Here is a 24,369-nt window from a genome sequence, read left to right on the forward strand (position 1 = left end):
TCAGTCTCCATGCGTAGGTCCCGTTTTTGGTCCATCAGCCCCAATCTCTTACGACCCTTTTACTATTTATATGTCTATGGAAGATTTTTTAATTCCCCTTTATGCTCACCTATGCTCGTCTGTTTTCATTCTCTCTCTTTACCTTTCATTTCCTTCTTCACTTCCCCTCTGAGGTTTCTGTATTCAGCCTCATCCTCACTTGTATTATCAAACAGACATCTGTTATACGCACTCTTTTTCTGCTTCACCTTACTCTCTGGCCGGAATTTTACACCCACCTTAAAAAAAGGGAAGGTGGTGGTTGGGGGTTGGTGGCGGTAAAATGGAGCAGGAGGCTCGGGGGGCCCTTTTCGACCCGCTCCCGCCTCCACTTTACGCAGGGCGGTGGTGGCGGCGAAAAACCGTCCGCTGCCCCAGGCCAAACAAGGCCCTTAAGTGGCCACTTAACAGCCACTTAATGGCCGCCGCCCACAGCCACAGGGATTTTACCCGTGGCTGGTCGGGCGGCGAGGCCCAAGAAGCCGCCTGATAAAAGCAGGCGGCTCTCTAACAGCCTGGGCAGGGGGGCGGGGGGGTGGGGGTCCTCATGATCGGGCACCTGTGCCTGACGGAGGGCCACTCCCACTGTCCCAACCACCCCCAACACGCCCCCTGTCCCCCCAATCGACCACCCTTGCCTTGCCGGGGCCCGACCGATCACCCCCAGCGAAGCAAACAAAAAAAAACTTACCTTCATTCCGGGCTCCCCGACATCTTTGTCTTGAGGCTGGGCTGCAGTCCCAGCAGTGGCCACTGCTCCCTGTGGCACTGCTAGCACTAGGTGCTGCCGAGCTGCTGATTGGCCGGCAGCTCTATTAGGCAGGACTTCCTACCTCAAGCGGGTGGAAGTCCCACCTCAGAGCAATTAAAGGCCAGTGAATTGCAAAATGCAGGTCGGATCCCCAGGCCAGGCAGAATCAAGTTCGACAGACTTTTCAGTCGGTGGACGGCTCCCCTCCGCCAAGGGTAAAATTCCGGCCTCTATCTCTTTCATCATCCAGGTACTCTGGCTTTAGTTGCCTTACCTTTCCCCCTCATAGGAATGTATCTCGACTGTACCCCAACCATCTCCTCTTCAAAGGCGGCCCATTATTCTGTTACAGTTCTGCCTGCAAATCTTTGATTCCAATTTACCTGGGGCAGATCAGTTTCCACCCCACTGAAACTGGCCCTCCACCTGCAAGGGCATTAGTTCCAGCTCTACTGAGGTACAACCTGTCCAGCCTGTATAGGTCCTACCTCCCCTAGAATCGGTCCTAACCCCCAGGAATCTATAGTATACCCTCCTGCCCCATCTCTCCAGCCAAGCAGTCCATCTGCTCTATCCTCCTATTTCTATACTCACTGGAATGTGGCACTGGCAGAAAAATATGTCTGCAGGACCTCGTCCTTTTTTCTACCTCTGGCGTTGGTACTGATATGGTCCACGACCTCTGGCTGTTCACTCTCCCCTCTCTGAGTGCTCTGCAGCTGCTCAATGGCATCCTTGACCCAGAACTAGGGAGGCAACATACCACCCTGAAATCATGTCTGCAGCCGCAGAAACGCCTGCCTGTTCCCCTAACTATAGGATCCTCTATCACTATTGCTTTCCAAGTCTTCTTCCTGCCCCCTTGTACAGCTGAGCCAGCCGTGGTGTCATGACTTGGCTCTAACTGCACTCCCCAAAGGAACTATCACTCTCACCAGTATGCAGAACGGAGAGTGAGACTCCAGCACTTTCTGCCTGGTCCTCCTTGACTGCCTGGCAGTCCCCCATTCCCTCTCTGCCTGCACACCTTTAAGCTGTGGGGTGACCACCTCTAGAAACATGCTATTCACATCGCTCTCAGCCTTGTGGATGCACCGCCGTGACATCTGCTGCTGCTCAAACTCCAAAAGCATTTTCAATTTAAAAAGGAATATGCTCACGAGAAATAAAGCTACCCAAAATGGCAGTGAAAAGAAAACAACATGATAAATAGGCTTGTTTCATCTGTTTCTTGTATATTCTTTGGGGATTAAAACAAAAGCTTTACACAAGGGAATACTTTTATTCTATGGAGTCTTACTGTGGTGTGCCAATGTTACGATGATCCAAGCTGCTTCTGCAGCTTGGGCTCCATATGGTCATCAGATATAAAAAGACAACATCAATTTACGAGGGTGTTTAGTAATTACTCAGTGAACTACAACAAACCACAGTATCACTGCCAAGAGGCATTTCATATCAAGAAATGTAATTCTTCCAATATCAATTTATAGCACGGGTATAAAATTCATTACCAGGACCATGTGATTTTTATATTTACATCTTCAATGTTATAGATTCAAATATGTTCATTAACGGGGTCCATTCCTCATCTGATGAATGAAGAGAATTCTGTAGCAATAAAGGATATCATTTAAAATTGCTTCTTCCTCTTCCTACATTGCACAAAATTTATAATAAATGTTGGTCTCTCTACTACCAAGAAAGATAATATTTAACTTGTTTGCAGCATTACAATATTGTTACTAATACAAAGCAGAGTTTAACATTCCTTACTGACAGTGCATAGCCATCAATCGGAGAAATAACAATAAACAAAAACTTGCCACATGTATGACCTACATACATGCTTGAAAATAAATTTTATGTAAAATTTCTCTCAATTTATTTACCTTGACACATGGCTCTTTACTTCTTCCTGAACACACAATTTTAACAGACTCATTTTGTAGTGCATGGTAAATCATAAGGCATTTTACCACAAAGGAAGTTTACACTTCAATAGTTCGGTATTCTACTGTTCCCTAGCAATGTAACAGCACGAGCTCAATTAAAAAGGACATCAATAAAATATTGCATTCCACCAATTTACAACACAATTTGTTTTTCAAAGCAATCACCACTTTTTAAAACAAGCAACTCTTCACATTTCCTGTGCGCATTTGCTGTTGCTATGTTGTAATATTTACAGGCATACTCAGGTGTCTTTAACATTGATGTACTCCAGATGTAGTACAGTACTTTCAAGTGTATGCTTAAGGATGGAAGACACTCTTACGATCAGCTATGTATTACTGGACTAAAACATAACTTTGTAAGCCGTTGTGGTGTCTGGTAATGATGTGTTACTTAGAAGTCAACATATCGCATCCACTTACTTCTAACACAAATATACAGTCAGTTCTGATGACTAAGTTCATTACAAATCATTAGGCAGTTTTTTATTATTCCTGTTAAACCAAGGCTCTGTCTGCCCTCTCAGGTGGATGTAAAACATCCCATAGCACTATTTTGAACAAGAGCAGAAAACTTATCCCTGGTGTTCTGGTCACTAGACTATTAACCCAGAGGCCCAGGCTAATGTCACGGCAGATGGCGGAATTTGAATTCAATTAATAAATCAGGAATTAAAAGCTAAACTAGTGGTGACCATGAAACCATTGTCGATTGTTGCAAAAACCTATCTGGTTCACTAATGTCCTTTAGGGAAGGAAATCTGCTGTCCTTACTGGTCTGGCCGACATGTGACTCCAGACCCACAGCAATGTGGTTGACTCTTAATTGCCCACTGAAATTGCCTAGCAAGCCATTCAGTTGTATCAAACCGCTACAAAGTCTAAGAAAAGGAATGAAACCAGATGGACCACCTAGTATCGATCTAGGCACTGGAAATGACAGTGGCAAACCCAGCCCTGTCGACCCTGCAAAGTCCCCCTTACTAACATCTGGGGGCTTATGCCAAAATTGGGAGAGCTGTCCCACAGACTAGTCAAGCAACAGCCTAACATAGTCATAATCACCGAATCATACCTTACAGACGATGTCCCAGACACCACCGTCACCATCCCCGGGTATGTCCTGTCCCACCAGCAGGACAGACCCACCAGAGCTGGTGGTGCAGTGGTACACAGTCGGGAAGGAGTTGCCCTGGGAGTCCTCAACATTGACTCCGGACCCCTTAAACTCATGGCATCAGGTCAAACATGGGCAAGGAAACCTCCTGCTGATTACCACCTACTGCACCCCTCTCGGCTGATGAATTAGTGCTTTTTATTTTTTAATTTTTCTTTATTTAGAGATACAGCACTGAAACAGGCCCTTCGGCCCACCAAGTCTGTGCCGACCATCAACCACCCATTTATACTAATCCTACACTAATCCCATATTCCTACCACATCCCCACCTGTCCCTATATTTCCCTACCACCTACCTATACTAGGGGCAATTTATAATGGCCAATTTACCTACCAACCTGCAAGTCTTTGGCTGTGGGAGGAAACCGGAGCACCCGGCGAAAACCCACGCAGACACAGGGAGAACTTGCAAACTCCACACAGGCAGTACCCAGAATTGAACCCGGGTTGCTGGAGCTGTGAGGCTGCGGTGCTAACCACTGTGCCGCTTCTCCATGTTGAACACCAGTTGGAAGAAGCACTGAGAGTAGCAAGGGCATAAAATGTACTCCGTGTTGGGGACTTCAATGTCTATCACCAAGAGTGGCTCGGTAGCACCACTACTGACCGAGCTGGCTGTGTCCTAAAGGGCATAGCTGCTAGACGGGATCTGCAGCAGGTGGTGAGGGAACCAAGAAGAAGAAAAAACCTGCTTGACCTCGTCCTCACCAATCTACCTGCTGCATATGCATCTTCCATGAGAGCATTGGTAGGAGTGACCACCGCACAGTCCTTGTGGAGACAAAGTCCCATCTTCACATTAAGGATACCCTCCATCATGTTGTGTGGCAATAACACCGTGCTAAATGGGATAGATGTTGAAAAATCTAGCAGCTCAAAACTGGGCATCCATGAGGTGCTGTGGGCCATCAGCAGCAGCGGAATTGTATTCAACCACAATCTGTAACCTCATTGTCCGGCATATCCCCCACTCTGCCATTACCATCAAGCCAGGGGACCAGCTCTGGTTCAATGAAGGGTATAGGAGGTCATGCCAAGAGTAGCACCAGGCATACCTAAAAATGAAGTGTCAGCCTGGTGAAGCTACAACACAGGACTACTTGCATGCCAAACAGCAGAAGCAGTGTGCAAAAGACAGGGCTAAGTGATCCCATAACCAACAGATAGGATCTAAGCTCTGCAGTCCTGCCATGTCCAGTCGTAAATGGTGGTGGACAATTAAACAACTGACAGGAGGAGGAGGCTCCTCAAATATCCTCATCCTCTATGATGAGGAGCCCACCACATCAATGCAAAAGACATGGCTGAAGCATTTGCATCCATCCTTTAGCCAGAAGTGTCAAGTGGATGATCCATCTTGGCCTCCTCCTGAGGTCCCCAGCATCACTGATGCCAGTCTTCAGCCAATCCGATTCTTTTTTTTTAATTTGTTCATGGGATATGGGCGACGCTGGCCAGGCCAGCATTTATTGCACATCCCTAATTGCCCTTGAGAAGGTGGTGGTGAGCTGCCTTATTGAACTGCTACAGTCCATGTGGGTTAAGTACACCCACAGTGCTGTTAGGAAGGGAGTTCCAGGAATTTGACCCAGCGATAGCGAAGGAACGGCAATATAGTTCCAAGTCAGGATGGTGTGTGGCTTGGAGGAGAGCTTGCAGGTGGTGGTGTTCCCATACATTTGCTGGCTTTGTCCTTCTGGATGGTAGAGTTTGTGGGTTTGGAAGGTGTTGTGTAAGGAGCTTTGGTGCATTTGGTGGAGGGAGGGAGTGTTTATGGATGGGGTGCTGATCAAGCGAGCTGCTTTGTCCTGGATGGTGTCGAGCTTCTGGAGTGTTGTTGGAGCTGCATCCATCCAGGCAAGTGGAAAGTATTCCATCACACTCCTGATTTGTGCCTTGTAGATGGTGGGCAGGCTTTGGGGAGTCCGGAGGTGAGTTACTCACCACAGGATTCCTAGCCTTTGACCTTCCACGGTATTTATATGGCTACTCCAGTTCAGTTTCTGGTCAATGGTAACCCCCAGGATGTTGATAGTGGGGGATTCAGCGATCGTAATGGCATTGAATGTCAAGTGGAGATGGTTACATTCTCTCTTGTTGGAGATGGTCATTGCCTGATTCACTCCACATGATATCAAGAAACAGCTGAAAGCACTAGATACTGCAAAGGCAATGGGCCCTGACAACATTCCAGCAATAGGACCAAAGACATGCACTCCAGAAGTAGCCACACTCTTCGCCAAGCTGTTCCAGTACAGTTACAACGCTAGCATCTACCTGACAATGTGGAATGTCCTGTGCACAAAAAGCAGGACAAATCAAACCCGGCCAATTACCTCCCTATCAGTCTATTCCCGCTCATCAGTAAAGTGATGGAAGGTGTCGTCGATAGTACCATCAACTGGCATTTGCGCAGCAATAACCTGTTCGCTGATGCTCAGTTTGGGTTCTGCCAGGGCCACTCAGCTCCTGACCTCATTACAGTCTTGGTCCAAACATGGACAAAAGAGCTGAACTCCAGAAGTGCAATGAGAGTGACAGCCCTTGACATCAAGGCAGCATTTGACTGAGTTTGGCAAAGTAGGAGTCAATGGGAATCTGGGGAAAACTCTCTGCTGGTTGGAGTCATACCTAGCACAAAGGAAGATGGTTGTGGGTTGTGGTTGTTGGAGGTCAATCATCTCAGCTCCAGGACATCACTGGGCACCACACTATAGGAAGGATGTGATTGCACTGGAGAGGGTGCAGAGGAGATTCACCAGGATGTTGCCTGGGCTGGAGCATTTCAGCTATGAAGAGGGAGACTGGATAGGCTAGGGTTTTTTTTCCTTAGAGCAGAGAAGGCTGAGGAGGGACCTGATTGAGGTATACAAAATTATGAGAGGCATAGATAGGGTAGATAGAAAGAAAATGTTTCCTTTAGTGGAGGTATCAATAACCAGGGGGCATAGATTTAAGGTAAGGGGCAGGAGGTTTAGAGGGGATTTGAGGACATTTTCTTCACCCAGATTGTGGTTGGAATCTGGAACACACTGCCTGAAGGGGTGGTAGAGGCAGGAACCCTCATAACATTTAAGAAGTATTTAGATGAGCACTTGAAATGCCATAGCATACAAGGCTACAGGCCAACTGCTGGAAAATGGGATTAGAATAGACAGCCTTGATGGCCGGCACGGACACAGTGGGCCGAAGGGCCTGTTTCTGTGCTATATAACTCTATGACTCTATGACTGCAGGAGTTCCTCAGGGTAGTGTCCTAGGCCCAAACATCTTCAGCTGCTTCTTCAATAACCTTCCCTCCATTATAAGGTCAGAATTGAGGATGTTCACTGATGATTGCACAATGTTCAGCACCATTCGCGACTCCTCAGATACTGAAGCAGCCCATGCCCAGATGCAGCAAGACCTGGACAAGGTCCAGGCTTGGGCTGATAAGTGGCAAGTAACATTCACGCCACACAAGTGCCAGGCAATGACCATCTCAAACAAGAGAGAATCTAACCATCGCCCCTTGACGTTCAATGGCATTACAATCACTGAATCCCCCACTATCAACATCCTGGGGGTCACCATTGATCAATACTGTGGCTACAAGAGGTCAGAGGCTGGGAATTCTGTGGCGACTAACTCATCTTCTGTCTCCCAAATGCCTGTCCACCATCTACAAGGCACAAGTCAGGTGTGTGATGGAATACGCTCCACTTGCCTGGATAGGTGCAGCTCCAACAACACTCAAGAAACCCGACACCATCCAGGACAAAGCAGCCCGCTTGATTGGCATCCCATCGACCACCTTCAACATTCATTCCCTCCACCACCGACGCACAGTGGCAGCAGTGTGTACCATCTACAAGATGCACTGCTGCAACTTACCAAGGCTCCTTCGAGTCCACCTTCCAAACCACCTCTATTACCTCGGAGGACAAGGGCAGCAGATACATGGGAACACCACCACCTGTAAGTTCTCCTCCAAGCCACTCACCATCCTAACTTGGAACTATATCGTCGTTTCTTCACTGTCGCTGAGTCAAAATGCTGGAATTCCCTCTCTAACAGCACTGTAGGTGTATCTACCCCACATGGACTGCAGTGGTTCAAGAAGGCAGTTCATCACCACCTTCTCAAGGTCAATTAGGGATGTGCAATAAATACTGGCCTAGCCAGCATTGCCCACATCCCATGAAGGAATATAAAAAAAATTATCCCTCAATCAACATCACTTAACAACAGATTATATGGTTAATTTTTCTCATTGCTGTTTGTGACGCTTTGCTGTGTTCAAAACTGGCTGCCATGCTTCCTACATTACCACTGTGACCACACTTCAAAAAATATTTCATTGGCTGTGAAACTCTTTGACAATGGCTTAAAAAGTTCTATTTCAGGCTTCTAATACATAAGCTGACAGGAAGCGTGCCTTCCATCCCTAAATGCTTACTTGGAAGTACTGTACTACGTCTGGAGTACTTTTGTGATTAATACACCTGAGGTTGTGAAAGGCTCTATATAAATGCAATCCTTGTTCCTTTTATTGTGACACTGTCCATTTGTCACACCATAAATATCATTGAATTCGTTTAACAGAAATTCAGAGAAGGGATAAGCAGGAATGCATATAACTTTGCTGAGTGCCCATTTCCATGGAGGCTTTTGAAAATATCCCAAAATTATGCTTAAAAATATATCAAATATGGTTAAAGTTAGTTTTGCTGTGCCTCACTTTGAATGTAATCTGGCCTCATTGTTTAAGTGACAATGGCAAAAAGAGAAGAGGGACAGAATCCATTACCTATTAAACCACTTCTTCAACTAAAGGAAATGACAACGGGAAGAGAAGTGTAACAGACAGCTGAATGACAGCTGCTCCTTTTATACTATGAACCAAAGTCAAAATTAGCCCCACTGTGTGGGGAATCACAATCCCATTTTCCAATCACTCTGTGGGATACTGTTATTCTTATGCCACAATAGTTGGGACTGTGGCCCTCAGCAAACAAAACTAAAGAAAGAATAAAAGAAAAATACTGCAGATGCTGGAAATCTGAAATAAAAACAAAAAATGCTGGAAATACTCAGCAGGTCTGGCAGCATCTGTGGAGAGAGAAGCAGAGATAACGTTTCAGTTCAGTGACAAAGACCCCTGATAACCTTCCACCCCCTTGCTTATCAAGAATCTATCTACCTTACTGTTCATCTTTTGTAAAACACATAGCAACAAAAGAGTAACTTTTCAACCTAAATATAGAGCTTCAAGTTTGCAAGAACTAGATCATCTTTATCCACAGAGAGCTGCTCACATCCCATGAGCAATAGTGTTTGACAGCAAATAACCATTAGCTCATGTGATGAAACACCAGACTGGCCTAGTTAGTCCCTCAAATATGGTGTTGGAACTAAAAAAAACTCACACAGATTTGTATTAAAACTAAAGCTACATTTTTTCCTTTGAGTAGTCTCCAATGAATTGAGATCTAAATTTGGGAAGTAATTTGCAGATGCTCACCATCGCAGTAGAAAATTACTATCGTCCTTTTAGGCACTTCCACCTCGTCCCTGAAACAGGAGACTGGAGGCTTATCAGAATTTGGGCTTTGGGTCTTACAGTAATAACAAGGGCGAGCTGCCGGCACCCCTTGTACCTCCAAATTCAACTCGCAGATGGCAGTTATCGAATTTGAGCCAACTGCCTCACTAGTAGCAGCCCCCAGATAAGAGAGAAGGGACAGAGGAAAACAAGCAAAGGTTGGAAAGAGGTCAAGCGTAGGTTGACAGTGGACTGCAGGAGTGCAATGCAGCGAGGAAGGGACTATTCCTTCTAGCTCCACAGTGGAAGTAGTAAAAAATAAAAACTCCCTCCCTTTTCTTTGACAGCCTCCAGCAGGCCCTCTAAGAACTGTTGGCTCAATCACTGTGTAGAACTGAAATGAAGAGTTCGAGTACAGCATATCTTTGGTCTAGTTTTTCACAAAGTTTGCAGAAGGATCCTGAAACAGGCACAGGACTCTGCTTATTTAAATTTATCCAATGTTACTTTCAAGTAGCTGCCAGGAACGCCAAAAAGCAGCGTGGACCAATACGGGAATGGCCATGCTGCCAGCACAGACACGAAAAATAGGCAAAATGCAAACCTATTTCACCCAGTGTCTATTTTCCACAAGTTAGTAAGTGCCTCGTCACTTACAGTAAAGGTTGCATCAAATTCTAAACATTCACCTTTGCTCACCTGGGTGATACATTACTTTTAGTGTTAAGCCCCACTATTAACTCAGAGCAGGAATTGCTTGGGCGAGGCCAAGTCAGGCACCAAACCTCCAACCACAGCAGACTGAGGTCTTGGAGATTTTGGGCCTCATCCACATGCTTTGTTCCCTGGTGGGCAGGAGCACAATGTCAGGCAACAGGAGACTATCAGCAAAGACTGAAGGAATCGTTCCCATCACGCAGGTAAGTCACTGGAAGATTATGCCTGGGAAGGGTGGGAGGCAGGCCGTGGCAGGAGAGGGCTAACCTTTCCTTCTGGGGACCAGAGTTAAGGTTGCCTTGGCACCCCTCACTTCACTGATGATGGGGAAGGCACATACAGATCAGTTGTCCAGAACTGGAGTGCATTAGGTGATTGTGCTTGGACTGACCAATGCTGCCAATGGCATGCTTGGGGCCCTGTGCAACTATACAGGCTTTTTAAAAAAATCTACCTGTTTGGCCCTCTGATGGCCCCAGTTCCTTTTCCTGTTGGCTTCACCAGACAGGAAGGCCATAACAGCCATCAGAGACCAATGGAGTTATTGGACACCAATTTGCACATTTAAAGAACGACCCCACCAGTTTCATGAGGCTGTCCTTTCTGTGTGCTCAGAAGATCATGTTGAACTAAAAGAAAGGAGTGGGACAGCAGCAATCAAGTCTCTCAGCAACTTTAAACGCCTGCCCACTTTCCAGCGTAGGATTAAAATAGTCACTTTCAATACTGATTTTTTAAGAACAGTTTTTACTTCTGGACAGCTTTGGCGGTCATCCTGTACAACAGCTGCCAACACACTTAACCGGAGTAGGTAGAGATGGCATTTTTAATCTGAATTGATCTAAATAGAAAACAGTAAAGATAAATTTCTAAAAGATTTTAAATGGGATGAATTCAGATCAACTCTACATTTGGAAATGTCTTTATCATCCCTGTTCATTATATAGATGTCAATACATTTTATTCCCCCACCATGTTTTTACATATCTCATTACACACCACTGCCTTGGGACAACATACACTAGTTCAGGGAATTCGTTGCTATTGCAGCATTTTCTCTAAACAGACATTACCAACTTTCCCCATTTCTCAAACTATGATGATATTCAGTGATTCCCAGAAATACTGAAGCAGTCTGTGCCCACATGCAGCAAGGCCTGGACAACTTCACGTTTGGGCTAATAAGTGGCAAGTAACATTCACACCGCAAAACTGCCAGACAATGACCATCTCCAACAAGAGAGAATCGAGCCATCTCCCCATGACTTCCAACAGCATTACCATCGCTGAATCCACCATCATCAACATCATGGAGGTAACCATTGACCAGAAACTTAACTGGAGCAGCCACATAAATACTGTGGCTACCAGAGCAGATCAGAGGCTGGGAATTCTGTGGTGAGTAATTCACCTCCTGACTCCCTTTGGGGCTTGCCCACCATCTACAAGGCACAAGTCAGGAGTATGATGGAATACTTGCCTGGATCAAGGCAGCTCCAACAACACTCAAGAAGCTCAACACCATCCAGGTCAAAGCAACCAATTTGATCGGCACTCCATCAATCACCCTAAACATTTACTCCCGCCAGCACTGGCGCACAGTGGCAGCAGTGTGTACTATCTACAAGATGTACCATAGCAACACACCAAGGCTGCTGTGATAGCACCTTCCAAACCCACAAGCTGATCACCTAGAAGGACAAGGGCAGAAAACACATGGGAACACCACCAAGGTTCCCCTCCAAGCCACACACGAACCATCCTGTCTTGGAACTTCATTGCCATTTATTTACTGTTGCTGGGTCAAAATAATCTCTGGAATTCTCTACCCCAGAGAGTTGTGGAGGCTAGATCACTGAAAATATTTAAAGAGGAGGTAGATAGATTTTTGAAATATCGGTGAGTTGAGGGTTATGAGGAGCTGGCATGAAAGAGGAGTTGAAGTCTGTGGCAGATCAACCATGATCTTATTGAATGGTGGGACAGGCTTGAGGGGCCGAATGGCTACTCCTGCTCCTATTTTTTTATGTTCTTATGTAAAATCTTGGAACTCCCTCCCTAACAGCAGTGTGGATGTACCTACACCACATGGACTGCAGAGGTTCAAGGCTGCAGCTCACCACCAGCACCTTAAGGGCAATTAAGGATGGGCAATAACAGGAGAGGTGAGGTTACCCTGTTGGGAGTCTTTTATAGACCTCCGAATAGTTCCAGAGATGTAGAGGAAAGGATAGCGAAGATGATTCTCGACAGGGGCGAGAGTAACAGGGTAGTTGTTATGGGGGACTTTAACTTTCCAAATATCGACTGGAAATACTATAGTTCGAGTACTTTAGATGGGTCAGTTTTTGTCCAGTGTGTGCAGGAGGGTTTTCTGACACAGTATGTAGACAGGCCAACCAGGGGCGATGCCACATTGGATTTGGTACTGGGAAATGAACCTGGCCAGGTGTTAGATTTAGATGTAGGTGAGCACTTTGGTGATAGTGATCACAATTCGGTTAGGTTTACCTTAGCGATGGGCAGGGACAGGTATATACCGCAGGGCAAGAATTATAGCTGGGGGAAAGGAAATTATGATGCGATTAGGCAAGATTTAGGATGCGTAGGATGGGGAAGGAAACTGCAGGGGATGGGAACAATCGAAATGTGGAGCTTATTCAAGGAGCAGCTACTGTGTGTCCTTGACAAGTATGTACCTGTGAGGCAGGGAGGAAGTTGTCGAGCGAGGGAGCCGTGGTTTACTAAAGAAGTTGAAGCGCTTGTCAAGAGGAAGGCGGCGGCTTATGTTGGGATGAGACGTGAAGGCTCAGTTAGGGCGCTTGAGAGCTACAAGCTGGCCAGGAAGGATCTAAAGGGAGAGCTAAGAAGAGCAAGGAGAGGACACGAGAAGTCATTGGTGGATAGGATCAGGGAAAACCCTAAGGCTTTCTATAGGTATATCAGGAATAAAAGAATGACTAGAGTTAGATTAGGGCCAATCAAGGATAGGAGTGGGAAGTTGTGTGTGGAATCAGAGGAGATAGGGGAAGTGTTAAATGAATATTTTGCGTCAGTATTTACAGTAGAGAAAGAAAATGTTGTTGAGAATACTGAGATTCAGGCTACTAGGCTAGATGGGATTGAGGTTCACAAGGAGGAGGTGTTAGCAATTTTGGAAAGTGTGAAAATAGATAAGTCCCCTGGGCCAGATGGGATTTATCCTCGGATTCTCTGGGAAGCTAGGGAGGAGATTGCAGAGCCTTTGTCCTTGATCTTTATGTCGTCATTGTCGACAGGAATAGTGCCGGAAGACTGGAGGATAGCAAATGTTGTCCCCTTGTTCAAGAAGGGGAGTAGAGACAGCCCTGGTAATTATAGACCTGTGAGCCTTACTTCGGTTGTGGGTAAAATGTTGGAAAAGGTTATAAGAGACAGGATTTATAATCATCTTGAAAAGAATAAGTTCATTAGCGATAGTCAGCACGGTTTTGTGACGGGTAGGTCGTGCCTCACAAACCTTATTGAGTTTTTCGAGAAGGTGACCAAACAGGTGGATGAGGGTAAAGCAGTGGATGTGGTGTATATGGATTTCAGTAAGGCGTTTGATAAGGTTCCCCACGGTAGGCTATTGCAGAAAATACGGAAGTATGGGGTTGAAGGTGATTTAGAGCTTTGGATCAGAAATTGGCTAGCTGAAAGAAGACAGAGGGTGGTGGTTGATGGCAAATGTTCATCCTGGAGTTTAGTTACTAGTGGTGTACCGCAAGGATCTGTTTTGGGGCCACTGCTGTTTGTCATTTTTATAAATGACCTGGAAGAGGGTGTAGAAGGGTGGGTTAGTAAATTTGCAGATGACACTAAGGTCGGTGGAGTTGTGGATAGTGCCGAAGGATGTTGTAGGGTACAGAGGGACATAGATAGGTTGCAGAGCTGGGCTGAGAGATGGCAAATGGAGTTTAATGCAGAAAAGTGTGAGGTGATTCACTTTGGAAGGAGTAACAGGAATGCAGAGTACTGGGCTAATGGGAAGATGCTTGGTAGTGTAGATGAACAGAGAGATCTTGGTGTCCAGGTGCATAAATCCCTGAAAGTTGCTACCCAGGTTAATAGGGCTGTTAAGAAGGCATATGGTGTGTTAGCTTTTATTAGTAGGGGGATCGAGTTTCGGAGCCACGAGGTCATGCTGCAGCTGTACAAAACTCTGGTGAGACCGCACCTGGAGTATTGCGTGCAGTTCTGGTCACCGCATTATAGGAAGGATGTGGAAGCTATGGAAAGGGTGCAGAGGAGATTTACTAGGATGTTGCCTGGTATGGAGGGAAGGTCTTACGAGGAAAGGCTGAGGGACTTGAGGTTGTTTTCGTTGGAGAGAAGGAGGGGGAGAGGTGACTTAATAGAGACATATAAGATAATCAGAGGGTTAGATAGGGTGGATAGTGAGCGTCTTTTTCCTCGGATGGTGATGGCAAACACGAGGGGACATAGCTTCAAGTTGAGGGGTGATAGATATAGGACAGATGTGAGAGGTAGTTTCTTTACTCAGAGAGTAGTAAGGGCGTGGAACGCCCTGCCTGCAGCAGTAGTAGATTCGCCAACCTTAAGGGCATTTAAGTGGTCATTGGATAGACATATGGATGAAAATGGAATAGTGTAGATCAGATGGTTTCACAGGTCGGCGCAACATCGAGGGCCGAAGGGCCTGTACTGCGCTGTAATGTTCTAATTCTAAAAAAAAAAAATGCTGGTCTTGCCAATGATGCCCACACTACAGAAATAATTTTTTTTTCAAATGGTTTATAGGAATTACTATAATGTACAAATTTAATACCAATATGGCATGACATAGGGCAATTTCTTCTATTCTGTTACTCGCAAAGCAGACAGTAACAAAAGATAGTTTAAAGGCACTGGGAAAAGGGCCAACAGATGATCTTTCCAAGTCCAACAGCTCTCTAAGGATTTCTCTTACCTCAAAATGGCTTCAGACACATTAATGAAAAGTATGAAAAGGTTTATTTAATTTGTTAAAGCTTTGTTGAAGGCCAATTGTGAAAAATGTTGCAGAATTATAGGGTAATTGAAAATAATTGAAAAGACAGTTAAAAACTTTAAGAAAAATTTGAAGGGGTATGGGGAAAGAGTGGTTCAATGGTGCTAACTGGATAGCATTTTCAAAAAGTTGATACAGGCACAATGGGCTAAATGGCCTTCTATACTGTACAATTCATGATGCACTTGAAGTTAGAAATCTTAAAGGCTAAGATTTTGATGCATGACCACAGCAGTGACAGAAGTGAATTGAACAGAATAGGACTTTTCATTCCCACAGCATGCAAATGGCTGCCAATGCTGAATGCCTGCAGGAAAGGAGAAGCCTAACTGAGAATACAGAGGTGCACAGCTTTCAATCGGCCACACACGATCCTGACTTAGGAACATAGGAAATAGGAAATAGGAGCAGGAGCAGACCGTTCGGCCCCTCGAGCCTGCTCCGTCATTCATCTAGATCATGGCTGATCTTCTACCTTAATGTCATTTTCCTGCACGATTCCCATATCTCTTGATATCTTTAATATCTAGAAATCTATCAATCTCTGTCTTGAACATACTCAACAACTGAGCCTCCACAGCCCTCTGGAGTAGAGAATTCCAAAGATTCACCACCCTCTGAATGAAGAAATTCCTCCTCACATCAGTCCTAAATGACCTATATTTTATTCTGAGACTGTGACAGCTGGTTCTAGACCTCCCAGCCAGGGAAACATCCTTCCTGCACCAACCCTGTCAAGCCCTGTAAGAATTTTGTATGCTTCAGTGAGATCACCTCTCATTCTTCTAAACTCTAGAGAATACAGGCCCACTTGGAAATATATTGTTGTTCCATCATTGTTGTTGGGTCAAAATCCTGAAGTTCCGTACCTAACTGCATGGTGGGTGTACTTACACCACACAGACTATAGCAGTTCAAGAAGTCAGCTCACCACCACTGTCTCAAGGGAAATTAGGGATGGGCAATAAATGCTGGCCTTGCCAATAACACCCACATCCCATGAACGAATTAAAAAACAGCAAAGAAGCTGTTTTGGCAGTGTAAAAACAGGCTCAGTCTCTGCAAGGAAACTATGACTGCGGTAGGCCATTTGATTAGAAGACCTCCAGGATCAGCTACCACCCAATGTATTCATTACCTGTGGCAGTGGAGGTAAACACTACTCTCAGTCTTTGTGCCACAGATTCCTTCCAGGATAGAGGGCACAATTCAGGAGTCAACCACTTGCCTGTACAATGCGCCTGGATCAACACACACCCATCAACATGAATATTAGCATTCACCAGCGGCAGAAGCAAGTTGGTACCTCTAAGATAATTTATCCCATTTTTTGACTTAAGGAAAATAAGATCCACAGGCATTAACCCATATAGGAAGTTTCTTCTTACATTCATTTCTGGGTGAAATACAAGGTGTGTTGTTATGGCTGGTACAGCAAAGACCACTGTTAGATACAGACATTATTCATGGTAAAGCAGACAGGCAGGCAACATCTCAACTTCTGCCATTATTTAACTTACAGGTGGTAGAACTTTCTGGACTCTGAATATTTAGATTGATCTTGATTGGTTTTTCAAGGTTTTGGTACACAAACTATAAAACACACATGAAAATTGGAGTTTTAGTGGTACACCATTTATCTGCATTTGCTTTACCCTTTTCTCTGTTTGTTTCATTCCATCAGGAGGTTCACCATGTAGTTTTGCTTCACTGATGTTTAAAATAATGTGCGTCTTTCTTCCTGGATGGAGCAGCTGCATTATACACAGTCCCATTGTTGCATAAGTCACTGCCCTGTAGTATGTTCAGGGTTTAGAAACAAAAGGTTTCCATGGCGATCTTTCAAAGGAAATGCTTTATAAACAGTCTTTCAAAATACACATTTCATGTCCCTATTTGCACAAGGGTGATATAAATTGATGAACACAAATGTTTGATTCCTCAGTCAAACAAATTCAGGAAATCAGGAAGATAACTGAAATCAATTTCCTGAAAACCAAAGTTAGAATTTCTTTCATGGATGAAGACGTAAGGCATGGCTATTTTTAAAACCGTTTTTCCTTTGGTAACTGTAATTCTTTCAATAGTCAATGAAATTCTATAATCCTATTTGATACTGTAAATCATAACTAATTAGAGCATGTACTGGGCATCTTGTGATACTCATTCTAGCATCAGTGTCCCCTTTTGGTTTAAGTACACTTGTCAAAGTTTGCTATGACTATTGACCTGAGGCATAATGTGGAACCCTGTGAAAACAACACAAATAAACCTCCTCAGAATACATGTTGCAAAAATTGTGTCAAACAGCAAATCCATTGCTTTCATGATCCCCTCCCCAACACATGCAAAACAACTCACCTACCCATTCTGATCCCATGACAGCCAGCCCTTTTCTTGCTTTTCTCCTAAAACCATTGTCACCACCTTCCTCCTTAAAAAAAAAACTCATCTTCAACTCAACCATCCTCTGCAACTACTATCCCACCTCTACCCTCCCTATGGTCCTCAAATGTACTGTTGCCTCTCCAAAACTCCACTCGAGTCCCACAGTCTGGATTCTGGTCTCTCACAGCATGAAACTGCCCTGACCAAAGTCACGAGTGACATTCTCTGTGAGACTATGACCATGTTCACTATTCCTCCTGTTATACATACGAAAAGCGCGACGCTGAAAAAATACAGACTCGAACTGAAGAGTTATAAAACTTGACTTTACGTTTTTTTTAAAAATGAACAATGTTGAAAAAGATGGCCACAGGTATTCAAACATTGCCACATTGCCTGTTTTTTAAAATTCATTCATGGGATGTGGGCGTCACTGGCCAGGCCAGCATTTATTGCCCATCCCTAATTGCCCTTGAGAAGGTGGTGGTGAGCTGCATTCTTGAACAGCTGCAGTCCATTTGGGGTAGGTAAACCCACAGTGCTGTTAGGAAGGGAGTTCCAGGATTTTGACCCAGCGACAGTGAAGGAACGGCAATTCATTTCCAAGTCAGGATGGTGTGTGACTTGGAGGGGAACTTGCAGGTGGTGGTGTTCCCATGTATTTGCTGCTCTTGTCCTTCTAGTTGGTAGAGGTCGCGGGTTTGGAAGGTGTTGTCTAAGGAGCCTTGGTGCATTGCTGCAGTGCATCTTGTAGATGCTGCTACTGTGTGTCGGAGGTGGAGGGTTTGAATGTTTGTAAATGGGGTGCCAATCAAGTGGGCTGCTTTGTCCTGGATGGTGTCGAGCTTCTTGAGTGTTGTTGGAGCTGCACCCATCCAGGCAAGTGGAGAGTATTCCATCACACTCCTGACTTCTGCCTTGTAGATGGTGGACAGGCTTTGGGGAGTCAGGAGGTGAGTTACTCGCTACAGGATTCCTAGCCTCTGACCTGCTCTTGTAGCCACGGTATTTATATGGCTACTCCAGTTCAGTTTCTGGTCAACGGTAGCCCCTAGGATGTTGATAGTGGGAGATTCAGCAATGGTAATGCCGTTGAATGTCAAGAGGAAATGGTTAGATTCTCTCTTGTTGGAGATGGTCATTGCCTGGCACTTGTGTGCCGCAAATGTTCCTTGCCACTTATCAGCCCAAGCCTGGATATTGTCCAGGTCTTGCTGCATTTCTACATGGACTGCTTCAGTATCTGAGGAGTCACGAATGGTGCTGAACATTGTGCAATCATCAGCGAACATCCCCACTTCTGACCTTATGATTGAAGGAAGGTCATTGATGAAGCAGCTGAAGATGGTTGGGCCTAGGACACTACCCTGAGGCACACCTGCAGTGATGTCTTGGAGCTGAGATGATTGACCTCCAACAACCACAACCATCTTCCTTTGTGCTAGGTATGACTCCAGCCAGCGGAGGGTTTTCCACCTGATTCCCATTGACCTGAGTTTTGCTCGGGCTCCTTGATGCCATACTCGGTCAAATGCTGCCTTGATGTCAAGGGCAGTCACTCCCACCTCACCTCTTGAGTTCAGCTCTTTTGTCCTTGTTTGAACCAAGGCTGTGATGAGGTCAGGAGCTGAGTGGGCCTGGCGGAACTCAAACTGAGCGTCTCTGAGCAGGTTATTGCTAAGCAAGTGCCGCTTGATGGCACTGTTGATGACACCTTCCATCACTTTACTGATGATCGAGAGTAGGCTGATGGGGCGGTAATTGGCCGGGTTGGACTTGTCCTACTTTTTGCGTATAGGACATACCTGGGCAATTTTCCACATTGCCGGGTAGATGCCAGTGTTGTAGCTGTACTGGAACAGCTTGGCTAGGGGCGCGGCAAGTTCTGGAGCACAGATCTTCAGTACTATTGCCGGAATATTGTCAGGGCCCATAGCTTTTGCAGTATCCAGTGCCTTCAGTCGTTTCTTGATATCACGTGGAGTGAATCGAATTGGCTGAAGTCTGGCATCTGTGATGCTGGGGACTTCAGGAGGAGGCCGAAATGGTTCATCAACTCGGCACTTCTGGCTGAAGATTGCTGCAAATGCTTCGGCCTTATCTTTCGCACTGATGTGCTGGGCTCCCCCATCATTGAGGATGGGGATATTTGTGGGGATATTTGTGTTTAGAACAAATGATGCCTAGCCATGTTCAGGTATGTCAATTACACCCATCCTGAAACATTCCTGAATTGAATGGGTTCTAGTGAAACAAAGAGGGTATGAAGTGGAAACATCATAACCAGATTATTCTATCCTGGGCTATTGCGTGATCAACAGGGGGGAAAGAGACCAAAGCGTCTCCTACCAGAATCTGATGTGACAAACTTTTTACCTTAAAAAGAGAGCCCTCGAGGCAGAGAGAAAGAGAGAGAGAGACACTCAGAAAGAAGCGTCACAAGAGCTGAGAGAAAATCCAGCAAAACCAGAAGGGAAGGCAACCTGCTGTAAATTATACATTGTCAACATGTGCAGCAGTGAATTGGAAGTGATCCTTTGTCTTCAAACTGAATTTCAACCAACAGAGAAATTTACAAATACCTCAGGCCTGCAACCAACGAGAACTTGACTTCCGAGAGAACGCAACAAGTTTACCATGAACCCCAAAACCCTACCTCACTTGAAAACCGCTTACCTCTTTTCTTTTCCATCTGTCTCTGCTCGTGTGTGTGTGTGGTTGCAGTTGTGACTATTTCAGAATGTCATATTGCTCAATAAATAATTAATCTCCTATTTTAAAGCTACAAGAAAACCTGTCGTTGTCTGTTTATTTGCCAAATAAAACACAAAGGGGTAAAACCCCAACAAAAAGCACTTGCTGCAGTTAGAATCATCCACAACCCTCACCATGTGGCCATAACACTCCACATTCTCCTTGCACTCTCCAGAGTTTTGAGGTACTGGATGCTCTCAACCACCTCTCCTCTGTTGCTCAGCTCCACGGGACTTCGCTTGCGTGGTTCCATGTCAGCTGTCGCTTAATTGGTAGCACTCTCACCTCTGAATCACAAGGTTCCAGGTTCACGTCCCACTCCAGGTCTTGAGCACGAAAATCAAGGCTGACACTCCATTACAATACTGAGGCAGTGCTGCACTGTCAAAGGTGCTGCCTTTTGGATGAGACGTTAAACCGAGGCCCTATCTGCCTGCTCAGGTGGATGCAAGAGATTCATTTCAAAGAAGAGCAGGGGAGTTATCCCTGGTGTCCTGACCAATATTTATCCCTCAATCAACATCCCAAAAACAGATTATCTGGTCATTATCACATTGCTGTTTGGGGATTTTGCTGTGTGCAAATTGGCTGCCGAGTTTCCTGCATTACAACAGTGACTACACTTCAAAAGTACTTCATTGGCTGCAAAGCTCTTTGAGATGTCCAGTGGTCATGAAAGGCGTTATATAAATGCAAGTCTTTCATTCTTTTTATTTGTTCTTACAAAGCATTTTCAACAATGGGTTCTCTCTCTGCCCTAGCACCTTTACCCTCAGAAATTCCCGAGTGTCTACTGGTAATTCCTCCTCTTCCTCACCTACCTGCTGCTGCTTGGTCACATCATCGACAGGCATGGGGTCAGGGTCAGCTTCCGCACATACCCTGACAACACCTAGCACTACCTCTCAGCAGCTCCATGAACCTTTAATCACCACCATACTGTCAGACTACTGGTCCGATTTCAAATTTTGAATATCTGCATCAAATCTTTCTCCAACTAAATATCAGGAAGACCAAGACCATCAATTTCAGGCCCTACTACAAACTCCACTGCCTTGCCACTGAACATAAGAACTGGGAGCAGGAGTAGGCAATTCAGCCCCTCGAGCCTGCTCCGCCATTCAATACGATCATGGCTGATCTCATCTCTGCCTCAACTCCACTCTCCTGCCCGTTCTCCATAACCCTTCAACCCATTACTAATTAAAAATCTGTCTATCTCCTCCTTAAATTTACTCAATGTCCCAGCATCCACCGCACTCTGGGATAGTGAATTCCACAGACTCACGACCCTTTGAGAGAAGTAATTTCTCCTCATCTCTGTTTTAAATCTGCCACCCCTTATCCTAAAACTATGACCTCTTGTTTTAGATTGCCCCACCAGAGGAAACATCCTCTCTACGTCTACTTTGTCAATCCCCTTAATTATCTTATATACCTCAATTAGATCTCCTGTCATTCTTCTAATCTCTAGAGAGTAAAGGCCTAAACTGCTCAATCTCTCTTCATAAAACAAATCTCTGGAATCAATCTAGTGAACCTCCTCTGAACTGCCTCCAATGCAACTACATCCCTCCTCAAGTAAGGGGACCAAAACTGTATGCAATTATCCAGGTGTAGTCTCACTGATGCCTTGTACAGTTGCAGCAACACTTCCCTACTTTTACACTCTATTCCTTTAGCAATAAATGCCAAAATTCCATTTGCCTTCCTTATTACCTGCTGCACCTGAATACTAGTTTTCTGTGATTCATGCACGAGAACACCCAGATTCCCCGGTACCAAAGCACTCTGAAGTTTCTCACCATTTAGATAACAATTTGCCTTTCAATCCTTCCGACCAAAATGGATGACCTCACACTTATCCAAGTTAAACTCCATCTGCCAGATTTTGGCCCATTCACCTAACCTATCCATAGTAAATTTCTTATTTCTTTATTGCAACTCACTACCCCTCCTATTTTAGTGTCATCTGCAAATTTGGCTACAGTACCTTCTATCCCTGCGTCCAAGTCATTAATATAGATTGTAAATAGTTGGGGCCCGAGGACTCAACCCCGTGGTACCCCACTAGTTACATCTAGCCAACCAGAAAAAGGACCCATTTATCCCGACTCTCTGTTGTCTGTTGGTTAGCCAATCCTCTATCCAAGCCAAGAAATTGTGCCTAACCCCATGTGACCTTACCTTGTGTATTAACCTTTTGTGCAGCACCTTATCAAATGCCTTCTGGAAGTCCAGATATACTACATCTACAGAATCCCCATTATCCACTTTAATTGTTACATCTTCAAAGAACTCTAGCAAATTAGTCAAACACGATTTACCCTTCATAAAACCATGCTGACTCTGATGGATTGTGTTTTGACTTTCTAAATGTCCTGTTATTACTTCCTTAATAATGGATTCTAGCAATTTCCCAACAACAGATGTTAAACTAACTGGTCTATAGATTCCTACTTTCTGCCTTCCTCCCTTTTTGAATAAGGGCATTATATTAGCTTTTTTCCAATCCACTGGAACCTTTCCCGCATCCAGGGAATTTTGGAATATTAAAACCAATGGATCCACTATCTCTGCTGCCACTTCCTTTAAGACCCTAGGATGTAGGCCATCAGACCCTGGGGAATTGTCTGCCTTCAATTCCAATAGCTTGCTCAGTACTTTTTCCCTAGTGATGATGATTGTTCTAAGTTCCTCCCTTTCTATAACTTATGCATTACTTGTTACTATTGGGATGGTACTAGTGTCCTCCACCATGAAAACTGAGGCAAAATACTGATTTAGTGTCTCCACCAGTTCTGTGTTCCCCACAATTAACTCCCCAGTCTCATCCTCCAGAGGACCAACATTCACTTTAGCTACTCTCTTGCCTTTGATATACTTATAGAAGCTTTTGCTATCCGTTTTTATATTTTAGTTTAGTTTAGTTTAGTTTAGAGATACAGCACTGAAACAGGCCCTTTGGCCCACCGAGTCCGTGCCGACCATCAACCACCCATTTATACTAATCCTACAATAATTCCATATTCCTACCACATCTCCACCTGTCCCTATATTTCCCTACCACCTACCTATACTAGGGGCAATTTATAATGGCCAATTTACCTATCAACCTGCAAGTCTTTGGCATGTGGGAGGAAACTGGAGCACCCGGAGGAAACCCACGCAGACACAGGGAGAACTTGCAAACTCCACACAGGCAGTACCCAGAATTGAACCCGGGTCGCTGGAGCTGTGAGGCTGCGGTGCTAACCACTGCGCCACTCCCCACTGCGCCACTGTGCGCTAGTTTTCTTGCATGATTTACCTTTGCTCTTTTTATTACTTTTTTTAGTAACGCTTTGTTGATCTTTAAAAGTTTTCCAATCTTCCAGCCTGCCACTGGCCTTTGCAATATGGTATGCCTTAGTTTTTGTCTTTATGTTATCCTTAACTTCCTTGCTTAGCCATGGACGCTTTTTCCCCCTCTTACAATTTTTCTTCCTCTCTGGAATATATTTTAATTGGGAGGAATTGAATATCTCCTTAAACGTCTGCCACTGCTCATCAATTGTCCTACCTTTAAATCTTCCTGCCCAGTCCACTAGGGCCAAATCTGTCCTCATGCCTATGTAATTACCTTTGTTTAACTCCAGAACACTAGTGTGGGACTCCAGTTTCTCGCCCTCAAACTGAATTTGAAATTCTAGCATGCTATGATCACTCTTCCCCAGAGGATCCTTAACTATGAGATCATTAATTAATCCCACCTCATTACATAATACCAAATCTAGAATAGCCTGCTCCCTGGTTGGTTCCACAACATATTGTTCCAAAAAACAATCTCTAATACATTCAATGAACTCTCCCTCAAGGCTACTCTTGCCAATATGATTAATCCAATCTATACGCATATTAAAATCACCCATGGTTATTGCCGTTCCTTTCTTACAAGCCCCCAGTATTTCCTGGTTTATACTATGCCCCATGTGGAACTACTATTTGGGGACCTATAGATTACTCCCACCAGGGACTTCTTTCACTTGCT

The 24,369-nt window shown here is 44.9% G+C and overlaps 1 protein-coding gene across 4 annotated transcripts in view; it reads right to left on the reverse strand.

Moving 5' to 3' along the window:
- Positions 1 to 24,369, reverse strand: part of fhip1aa (FHF complex subunit HOOK interacting protein 1Aa) — a 196,706-nt gene that overhangs the window by 104,574 nt on the left and 67,763 nt on the right. The window contains exon 1 of one of the 4 annotated variants that reach the window (XM_068041085.1): positions 16,853 to 16,871. The exons of the other annotated variants lie outside the window; for them this stretch is intronic. The gene's annotated coding sequence lies outside the window, so the exon portion shown is untranslated. Of the gene's footprint in view, positions 1 to 16,852; positions 16,872 to 24,369 lie in introns of those variants that run through there. 4 annotated transcript variants of the gene reach the window in all.

This window comes from Heterodontus francisci, chromosome 1, assembly GCF_036365525.1.
Source record: "Heterodontus francisci isolate sHetFra1 chromosome 1, sHetFra1.hap1, whole genome shotgun sequence".
NCBI classification, from domain to species: Eukaryota; Metazoa; Chordata; class Chondrichthyes; order Heterodontiformes; family Heterodontidae; genus Heterodontus; species Heterodontus francisci.